Here is a 10,735-nt window from a genome sequence, read left to right on the forward strand (position 1 = left end):
ACTTTTCTATGCTCCTATCTGTGGAAGCACAGAGAAGTAACTCTAACGTTTTAGCAGCTGAGAAACCAATTTAAATTGGTTGTATGAGGCAACTGACACATTGTAAAGACACATAATCCTGCGCATGAACACTGCCCAGACGGTATCTATTATACCGATAGCCTGCTACTTCCATTGGTGCAAGAGCAAATAGCCAGACTAATTGTTTTTAAAGAGGGCGCAAGATTGCATAGATGTCTGGGTGGTTGATACAGCTCTGTATTTCTGGACCTCAGGCTGCAATCCTACGCATGGAAACCAGACTCACTGAACACGGCAGTGCTTCCTTTCAAGTCAACATGCATAGGCTTGCCACATGCAACTCATGGGTGTCTCATAATAGGACTGCCAACATAGTCTTAAAGCTTTTACTGGTGACAGGAGTGTAAAGCGTTAGAAACTCAGATATGTAAGCTGATTGCCAAATGGCTGGCACCTTAAACCTAGGTTACGGTCGCCACAACAGAATACCTATGTGCTCCCCCCCAATGAGATTTATTATTGTTATTGTTATTCATTTCATTTTTATACTGCTTTATATTTTAAAGGGGGGAAATCTCAAAGCAGTTTAGAACACTTTAAAACATCAAATAAAGCAATCCAGAACAAAACAAATTCAAGCTTCAAAGAAAATATTTCAGATCTTTCCCTAAATGACATTTTGCTTTCCACATATTTATTTACCTACTTATATTGCTACCCTGTAGCAGAAGAACTCTAGGGAGCCAAGGTGGTGTATTGATTAGAGTGCTGGACCTGGGAGATCAGGGTTCAAATCCCCACTCAGTCCTGAAGCTCATTGGGTGAAAAGTTGGGATATAAATGCAATAAATGAGCTCTTCTGCTTAAGAAAGCTGGAGGGGCTATCCAGATGAAGACATCGGCTGCCCACCTGGATCACAACTGAACCCGTGCCAGTCGTAAAACATACCTGGTGCCTAGCTACTTTTGAACACTGGGAGTGTAATGTTGTTGCAGCGTCAATCGAACACCACATTGACCTGGCTTCCATATTGATTCTAAGCCAAGTGATGGCTAAGTTTGTGTCCAAATTCATGGTGTCATGGGTCCCTTGGTTCTGTGAGGTTCTGCCATAGTTTGGCAGACCCAGATGTTAGAGGAAGGAAGAAGAGAAGTGGACTGAGGGGGGGGGCTTGAAGGCTGGTGTCCTGGGAGAGAAGCCTTCTCCTTGTGACTCAAGGTGTTGGAGACAGGGAAGCAGATCTGATGTTGCTCTCCATCATCCCTCCTTCAGAGAACAAGGTGTCATTGGGGAAGGGGGAGGACTTCAATAATCCAGCAGGAGGGCCAAGTGGGAAAAGCGGAGCCAGAGACGCTGGAATCAGTAAAGCAGGACACAGTCTTGTTGCCAAGAATCAAGCAGATGCACCTGCCCAGGTGGGACACACACCTGACCCTGTGGCAGTCCCGTGAGTGAGCTCACTCCCGCCTCATCTTCGAAAACTTGGCAGGAGGGGTATGACAACCATTGGGACATCTTGGTTGCTTCACTTCGGTCCTGCATCCCTTGCCTTGCTTGTGTACCTCGGAATCCTGACTTCTGGACCTTGTGCTTGGGTGCTGAGCCTGTTACTGTTATAACCTGAATAAAGTTCTCTTCCTTACTCTCGAGTAAGAGCCACTGTCACTGTGTTTTGGGATGGGACCACGAGACATAGAATGAAGATCACAACAACCTCCTTCCTCCCCTGGTCCTGCTGCTGCCTCGCTACCCAGAGCTAAGCCACGGTTTGGTTCAGTTTTATGTGTGAACCTGTTTTGCTCGGCTACATTTCATGGTTTGTCTGAAACATGACAAACCATGTTTGCACTGGTTTGCACCTAACGCTAAAGGCAAACCATGGCTTTGTTCTGAGTAGTATAGCAGCAATAGGACTGCAGGAGGAGTGAAGGGACTACTGTTTTCATTTCTTGCACTCTCTTCTCACTTGTGCTTAGCACTGCATGCAAACTGTGCCAGAGTGTGACACAGCACTGGTGTCAGCTTTTTGCACACCCTGGCCTAGAATAGGAAGTGTTAGTGTCAAGATATGAAAAACCCATAGTGAGACATTTCCCTGTGAACCATTATCTTTCCTTTTGCACAGAAGCATGGGTAGCAGGATGCTTCTTCACCGAATATTCTCTGTGAGGATTAGAGAAAAGTGCTAAAGAAGTATAAGTTACTGTTGTATTTTTAGCATGCCACAAAACCACACCACCTTAACCCTCTTAAGGGAACATGCTTCTTTTAGGATTACAGAGTCGAATTATTTCAATATAGAAAATTGATGCACATAAATGCACAAACAGCTGTCAATCCCAACAGCAAATCTAAAGCTAGAATTCTGCTAGCCGTGGTTACAGCATAAACTCCCAAAGACCAACAAGATTTGTACTGGTGGTACTCAGGAAAAGTGAGGCCCACCCATTGTTTAAAAAGGGAAGTATGAGCGACACAGAAGGAAGGAAAACAATCCACAAACAGCTCATGCCTCTCTGACTGCACTGGGAAAAATCAGATACTGCTGCTATTGTAGTGAGTATCTGTCCACAGGATGAAAGTGTACTGAAAACCGCAAGCCACCCGTAAATGAAATTTACAGGCGCACAGCCAAGATCTTACTGCATGATCCACACAAACAATTAAAAATGATATTGGCATATTAAGAAATACAATAAATAGGTGCCTCCACCTTTGTGGTAATGTGTGCAAGGATATTTGCCTACAAGACTGGCCAAACACTTGTAAGTGACTGTGCATTGGTCAAGGCAGTGAGCCCAATTCACCTTTGGAAAGACAAAAGTTGTTCCTCATATACAAATTCAAAAACATGCAGGTGTGGACTGCTGTGTTCACATTCCAGCCTTACAGTGCAGCAAAGGAGTCAACTTCTAGGGACTCCAGCCCTCACAATAAAAAAATGAGGGGCATTCCCATTCGCCTGGTACAGGCGAAGGGGATCGAGATATGGATACGCTCGTACCCTTTCCAATCTGCGCCCCATCCCGAGGGACGAGGGTAGGGTGAGCAAGGATTACTCACCTCCGTCACTGGTGCTGTGCAATGCCAGGTCTATAGGCAATAAAACCGCCACCCTGCGAAATTTCTTTATCTCGCAGGGGGTCGACCTGGCTTGTGTGACGGAGACCTGGGTGCGCGAAGGGGCAACAGTTACCTTACGAGAGATGGCGCCCCCGGGTTTCTCCGTCCTCCACCAGTCGCGGACTGTGGGCCGGGGGGGAGGGGTGGCATTATTAATCCGGGAAGATTGTCCTTTCAGGGCTCTACCATCGCCATCGATCCCCGGCATTGAATGTGTTGGCCTAGTGTGGGGCTCCGAGGAGAGCTTGGCTGTGTGGCTGGTGTACCGGCCACCTAGCGCACCAGCAGCCACCCTGTCAGGCCTATTGGAGGCGGTGGCCGGCTGGGCCTTGGAGTTCCCCAACCTATTGGTACTGGGGGACTTCAACATCCATGCTGATGCCACCCCCTCCTCACAGGCTCTGGACCTGGTGTCTTCCATGGCGACACTAGGGCTCTCCCAGTTTGTTTCGGGCCCCACGCATCAAGCAGGCCACACGCTGGATTTGATCTTTGGCGTAGGTATAGATGTGATCATGTCTCCTTCGATGAAGGTGCCATGGTCTGATCACTACGCTCTGAAAGCCAGGATTGACTTTCCGCCCCCACCCTGCTTAGGTGGCAAGCCAATTTGGGCTCGCCCGCGGAGGCTGATGGACCCTGATAGATTCCGTCAGGCCTTGCGGGACCTTGCTCCCCCTGGCGACTCATTGACTGAGCTTGTTGAGGGCTGGAATATCCAGCTCCTGGCAGCCATCGATGAGATCGCACCTAAGCGCCCTCTGCGACCCCGCAGAAACCGGGCTCCCTGGTTTACCGAGGAGCTCCGGAAAATGAAGCGGGACCTCAGACGGCTAGAGCGAGTATGGCGGGGTGCCCGTGGCGGAGCCTCAAGAACATCTTATAGGGCTTTTATGAAAACCTACGAGATGGCGGTGAAGGCTGCTAAGAAGTCATACTTCTCGGCCTCCATTGCATCCGCTAGCTCTCGCCCAGCGCAATTATTTAGTATAATCAGGTCTTTAACGTCCCTTGTGGGACAGCCAAATTTAAATAACAATTTGACACTTAGCTGTGAGGCATTTGCGAGCTTCTTTGCGGAGAAGGTCTTGTTGCTCCGCCATGACCTCCCTGCCAATTTGGATACAATAAAGGAACTGGAGGCCCCTCGACTGTCCTCGGGTCCAGTATTGGACCACTTCGACCGGATATCCCCAGCCGATGTGGACAGACTCCTCCGAGCTGGAAAGCCCACCACCTGTCCTCTCGACCCGTGCCCGTCTTGGCTGATTAGAGCGTGTCCAGACGAGGTGCGGGCCCTCCTGGGGGATATCATCAATTTGTCCCTTGGCACGGGGACATTCCCAGGGGAACTGAAGGAGGCAGTGGTGCGCCCGCTCTTAAAGAAAACATCATTAGATCCTTTAGATCTATCCAATTACCGCCCGGTTTCGAATCTTCCGTTCCTGGGTAAGGTGATTGAGAGAGCGGTTGCCGAACAGCTTGGTGGGTTTCTGGATGAAACATCGGCTTTGGATCCATTCCAGTCCGGCTTCCGCACTGGTCATGGGACCGAGACGGCTCTGGTCGCCCTAACAGATGATCTTCGTAGACAGCTGGATCGAGGCGGGTCGGGGCTGCTGATTCTTCTAGATCTATCAGCAGCTTTCGACATGGTCGATCACGAACTTCTGGACCACCGCCTTGCCGACGTGGGGATCCAGGGCACAGTCCTTCAATGGCTGCGCTCGTTTCTCTCTGGTCGGGGACAGAGGGTGGCGCTTGGGGGGGAATTGTCATCGCGCCACTCCTTGGTGTGTGGAGTACCTCAGGGTGCGATACTCTCCCCGATGCTTTTCAACATCTTTATGCGCCCCCTCGCCCAGCTTGTCCGGAGTTTTGGGCTGGGTTGCCATCAGTATGCCGATGACACCCAACTCTATCTGTTGATGGATGGCCATCCTGACTCGGCCCCAGACACACTGACCAGATGTTTGGAAGCTGTGGCTGGATGGTTACGTGGGAGCCGGTTGAAGCTAAATCCTTCGAAGACAGAGGTCCTGTGGCTAGGGCGGGGCGATATGGGATTGGGGGGGCAACTCCCATCTCTTGCGGGGGCGCAATTAGTGCCAGCACCGTCTGTTAAGAGTTTGGGTGTAATCTTCGACGCCTCCCTTTCCATGGAGGCGCAGATTGCAGCTATAACAAAGGCGGCATTTTTCCATCTCCGCCAAGCTAAGCAGTTGGCTCCTTACCTCTCTCGCCCTGACCTGGCCACTGTGATCCACGCGACGGTCACCTCCAGATTGGATTATTGTAACTCGCTCTACGTGGGGCTGCCCTTGAGACTGACCCAGAAACTCCAGCGGGTGCAGAATGCCGCGGCGAGACTCCTTACGGGGTCTTCGCTACGAGATCACATTCATCCGGTGCTACACCAGCTGCACTGGCTCCCGGTGGAGTACAGGATCAGATTTAAGGTGCTGGTTTTAACCTTTAAAGCCCTATACGGCCTAGGACCCTCGTACCTACGGGACCGCCTCTCCTGGTATGCCCCACAGAGAAACTTACGGTCTTCAAATAAAAACATCTTGAAGGTCCCAGGCCACAGAGAAGTTAGGCTGGCCTCAACTAGAGCCAGGGCTTTTTCGGCTGTGGCTCCGATCTGGTGGAACACTCTGTCACAAGAGACCAGGGCCCTGCGGGACTTGACATCTTTCCGCAGGGCCTGCAAGACAGAGTTGTTCCGCCAGGCCTTTGGCCAGGGCACAGCCTGACTCCCTCCCTCGGCAATCTTCGCGGAGCTCTGGCCCAATGGTTGCCAGTGGCCTGAATTAATTAATTTTACAATGAATGATTTTAGAGTGTTGTTTATGTTATACTTTTATACTGTTTTATTGTTGTTAGCCGCCCTGAGCCCGGCTTCGGCTGGGGAGGGCGGGATATAAATAAAATTTATTATTATTATTATTATAAATGGTGTGTGTGCACTGCGTCATTTCATTGATTATGTGGGGTGGGACTTACCTGGGCCCCCACAATATTTTATTCAAGTTAGCAATCCTGGAGTGCAGAGAAGATTTTCCCTCAGTGCGTTTCGCAGCACATACATCAGATGGTATTGAGTAGAATGGGATTCCTTTACCTTATGCAAAAGGTGTGCACACCTTGGCTAGAGATGAATTAGGAATTGCTTAAAGACTCCTATCAGTTGGTTTGAGGAACAACACTTTAAAAAGCAGTTATCTTATAACAGGATGCAAATGCTTTTTGGATAACTTTGTGTGAATGTGGATTGAAAACTCAACACTGCAAGCACAATGAGTGTGTAGTAAACAGAAGTGTGAACACAGTATAATTGAAATGGAGAAAACAAGGACTAACAGCTAAAAATAATGGTGAAATGTGGACAAGCCCAAAGTGTGGGCACACAGCTCTGCAAATAAGGAGCTAAGCTCTGCACTCCACGAAGTGGCTTGGATAATCCCAGAACTCACCTATGTGACTGGAAGATACAACCATTTGCTCTCAGGTACATAAATGAGAACTAATATCACAACTCATTCCAGATCACTTAAAACAGAGTTATGATGGAATGGAGGTGGAAGCTAACTGCAGTGCAAGGAGGTGTATTTTTTTTTGGAAAACGAGTAGACAAGAGGAAAAAAACCCAGTCATGTTATATGGCAAATTAAAATACCTCAGAACAAACTTAAGCACAGGCTAGCTGCTCTATACTGCAAAAGCAGGTATAATAAAAGCAGGTGCATAAAACACAGTCACAAAACCACAAAGCAGTCAACAGCAATAAAAATAACATTAACAGTGCAATCCTGCACATGTTTCTTCAGCTCCACTGTTTTACCGGGAATAAGCTCCCTGTATTTGGCGCTGCAGAAGTTGATTACTCCTCATAGCCCTTTAAGGAGCAACTGCTAGGAGCACATTTAAAGATAAAATCGAGGGTATTTTGAAAATGCTTGTTTTTCCCGGTTCCTAGAGCAGGAGACTCTTAACCTCAGGGCTGTGGGTTCTAGCCCCAGGTTGGGCAAAGAGATTCCTGCATTCCAGGGGGCTGGACTAGATGACCCCGAGGTCCCTTCCAACTCTACAATTCTACCAGTTTAACCAACCATTCTTTGTCCTTTTTGTGGTTTGTTTTGTTCTTGTTTTCATTATGTATTCTATGCTTTTATTTTGTGTTTTAATGCTGTGAACAGCCCTGGGATCTTCGGGTGCAAATCGGATACATATACAAATTTAATTCAAAAAAATTAAAATACTTACCCAGTTCCAAGTATTTCTTCCTCTACATTACAGAATTAAATCGTGCCAAATCTGGAGAGGGCATGAGGGAGATGGCACGGCAACGCCGAGGGACCCCCTTCCTTCTTTAGCCAAGCTTGGCCGGCGACTCGACTCTCTTTGCCCCGACTCTCCGGGACCGTTCCCACGTGCAAGACGCGCGAGCTCACTTGGGCGTCAGGTGAAGGGCTTTGGCGGCGCAGCTCGCCGACCAACTCTGGCCGGACTCTCCTCGCGGTGGGCGCGCATGTCCGGAGCCAGAGCCGCCGCCGCGCAGGGACTCTCCCCCGCCGGTGTCTCTCCCTTCCAACGGGCGGAGATGCGCCTCCCGGGCCGGGCGTGGCGCAAGGAACCGACGGGAAGCGCAGCCGGCTGGCCCGCCCTAGCGGAGAGCGCTGGCGCAGCGAGGGAAGGAGGGCGCGCAGCCTGACCGCCCCCAGGAAAGAGGCGGCCTTCGACGGGCTGAGGACGCAGCAGTCTCTACCTCTCCAAGTACCCAGCGGGCGGAACTGGGTGTGCCACCTCCCTAGAAAGCAAATGTCTCGCCCCCTCGGTGAGGGGAAAGAGAGACGACAGCGAAATGCTCAGCACTGCAGAATTAATACAAGAAGCATTAGGGCTCATAGCTGTCAACTTACAGATTTGAAAATAGGGGACCAGCAGCCTCGAAAATAAGGGATCAGCAGCCAAAATAAGGGATTTTGCTATTGTAAAGAGTTGCATACATTGGTAGGATTGACAGATGCTGTCAATCCGGCATGAGGCGGTTGTGGTGCCGCCACAGCTGCTGAAGTGCCGCCCTTCTGCGTCCCTTCCCATCCCCTCCTCTTCCTCCTCCCTTAGGCTGCCTCCTCAGCTGCCACCACCTCTGGGCTCGTGGCTGGTGTGGGCAAGAGTCTCTCTCCCTCCCCTCCCTCTCTCGGGCGGGGAAGGGCCAGTGGAACTCCTTGCGCCAGGATGACGGCGCCAGCGCGCACTCTCTCTTGCGCGGAGGACCCCAAGCCGCTGCTTCCCTCCCGAGCCGGGCGAGCATGAAACCCGGGAAATTTAAGGGGCAGCATCAATAAGGAACAGCAGCGGGACACGGCGCTGGGATAAGGAGTTTCCCGCCAAATAAGGGACAGTTGACAGCTATGTTAGGGCTGTGGTGGTTGAAGTCATATGAACCAATTCCTAGGGGCAGAGCATAGCTGTCAACGTTTCCCTTTTTTTAAGGGAAATTATCTTATTCCGAATAGGATTCCTCGCAAGAAAAGGGAAAAGTTGACAGCTATGCAGAGGTCCTTTCATCGCTCCCCAAAAAATGAGGGGTCCCCAAGGTAATGGGCATTGCCATTCAAATGATGTGTGTGCCATCTTCATCTTCTTTGGGGATCACCTCATTCGTTGTCTTCCATGAACATGGTCTTAACAGTGAATCCGTAAATGACTGTGGAGGCCAATTCTGGATCTACATGTTCTTCCGCAGTGAGGACATAGGTTTCCAGGCAGGAGTTGATCATAGTGAGGGTTTGCCATGCCTTCTTAGCATGCTTTGTCCTGAGTTGGAGTATCTTCAAAGTCCATGACAGCTTTGGCTCCAGTTGGAGCCCTCGCAGGCCAGTATTTCCCACTTGTTGGTGTTTATACTGCATTTTTAAAGAATTGCCTTGAGAGAGTCTTTGACCCTCTTTTGTTGACCACCAGCATTATGCTTTCCATTTTGAAGTTTGGAATAGAGTAGTTGCTGTAGAAGACGATAATCAGGCATCCGAACATGACCAGTCCAACAAAGCTGATTTTGAAGAATCATTGCTTCGACACTGGTGATATTTGCTTTTTCCAGTACACTGGCATTAGTTTGTCTATCTTCCCAAGTGATATGTATTTTTTTTTCAGAGACACCATTGCTGGAATCTTTCAAGGAGTTGGAGATCATGTTTATAAGTGGCCCATGTTTCACAAGCATACATAAGGTTCATAGTAAAATAGCTTTGTAAACAAGCATTTCGGTTTCTCTGCAAATGTCCCGGTCCTCAAACACTCTGCGCTTAATTCAGGAGAAAGCTGCACTGTGAGAGCTCAGGCTATGCTAGATTTCGGCATCAGTGTTGGCCTTTGTGGAAAGATAACTGCCCACGTAGAAGTGATCAACATTTTCCAATGTTACACCATTGAGTTGGATTTGTGGCGCTGCAGAGGGGTTTTGCACTTGTTGGTACAGCACTTTGGTTTTTTTGGATGTTGAGCAATAGGCCAAGCTTTTCATAAGCTTCTGCAAAGATATTTAAGATGGTTTGGAGGTCATCTTGTGTGTGTGCACACACACTGCATTGTCATCAGCATACTGAAGCTCCGTGATGGAAGTTATGGTAATCTTACTCTTATCACGTGATCAGTTGCGCAGGGCAGGGCTTACCTGGGCCACCCAATATTTTATTCAAGTTGGCACTCCTGGTTGGAGTTGGAGTCCAACACATATGGAGGGCACCAATTTGGGAAATAATGCACATGTCAAATTGTGTGAAGTACTGTTCCACTCACAGCTTGGTCATGTGAAGTGTGTTCCATGTCTTGCCTCGCACAACAAAGACTTCCATTTTCCTACTACTGAACTGGGGAGATTATCTGTCATAGCCACACACACACACACACACACACCCTAACATGAATGCTAAACGCTGTTGATTTATGTAGCGTCTGGAGTTCTTTTCGTAACCCCACAAAACCCCAATCAGCAGTTTCTTGAAGGAAACAGTGACAAAACACCCTATTTAAAAAGATGTAGTACCAACGCCTGTTACACAAAGTAGTTTTTCCATACCAATTATTCAAAAGCCCTTAATAGAAAGCTTTAACAATGGGGAAACAGTGGTGAGATCTACCTGTTGGTGATTCACAATATTATACGGCAAATATATTTCAGGACTAACTTCTAACAAATTGCTTTATTTGTCCATTTAACAATAATACAGTAAGATCAGTGGTCTGTGTGGATTTATGGCTGAAGACAGGAGACAGCACATCCATCACATTAAAATATTCATATTGTGTTTGGACTGCATTTTTATTGCTTCTTTTATTACATTACAATTTGTATTCTAGGGCATTCAATCCTATGCATTTACCTAATAATGAGGTTCACCGTATTCAACAAACCTTGCTCAGAGGAAATTGTGTATACATTAACAGCCGAAGACTGTTAACCAATTCATTTTTTTAAGTTAGTTGAACAAGTATGCCTGTGTTAAGTGTGTATGTGATTAAAATAGTTTTGAAGAGGAAGAAGCATGGAACCTGTGCTTTTAAGTTGGTGAATGTTCTGAT

Source organism: Podarcis liolepis, assembly GCF_965112155.1.
Source record: "Podarcis liolepis genome assembly, chromosome: 3".
In the NCBI taxonomy this organism is placed as follows: Eukaryota; Metazoa; Chordata; class Lepidosauria; order Squamata; family Lacertidae; genus Podarcis; species Podarcis liolepis.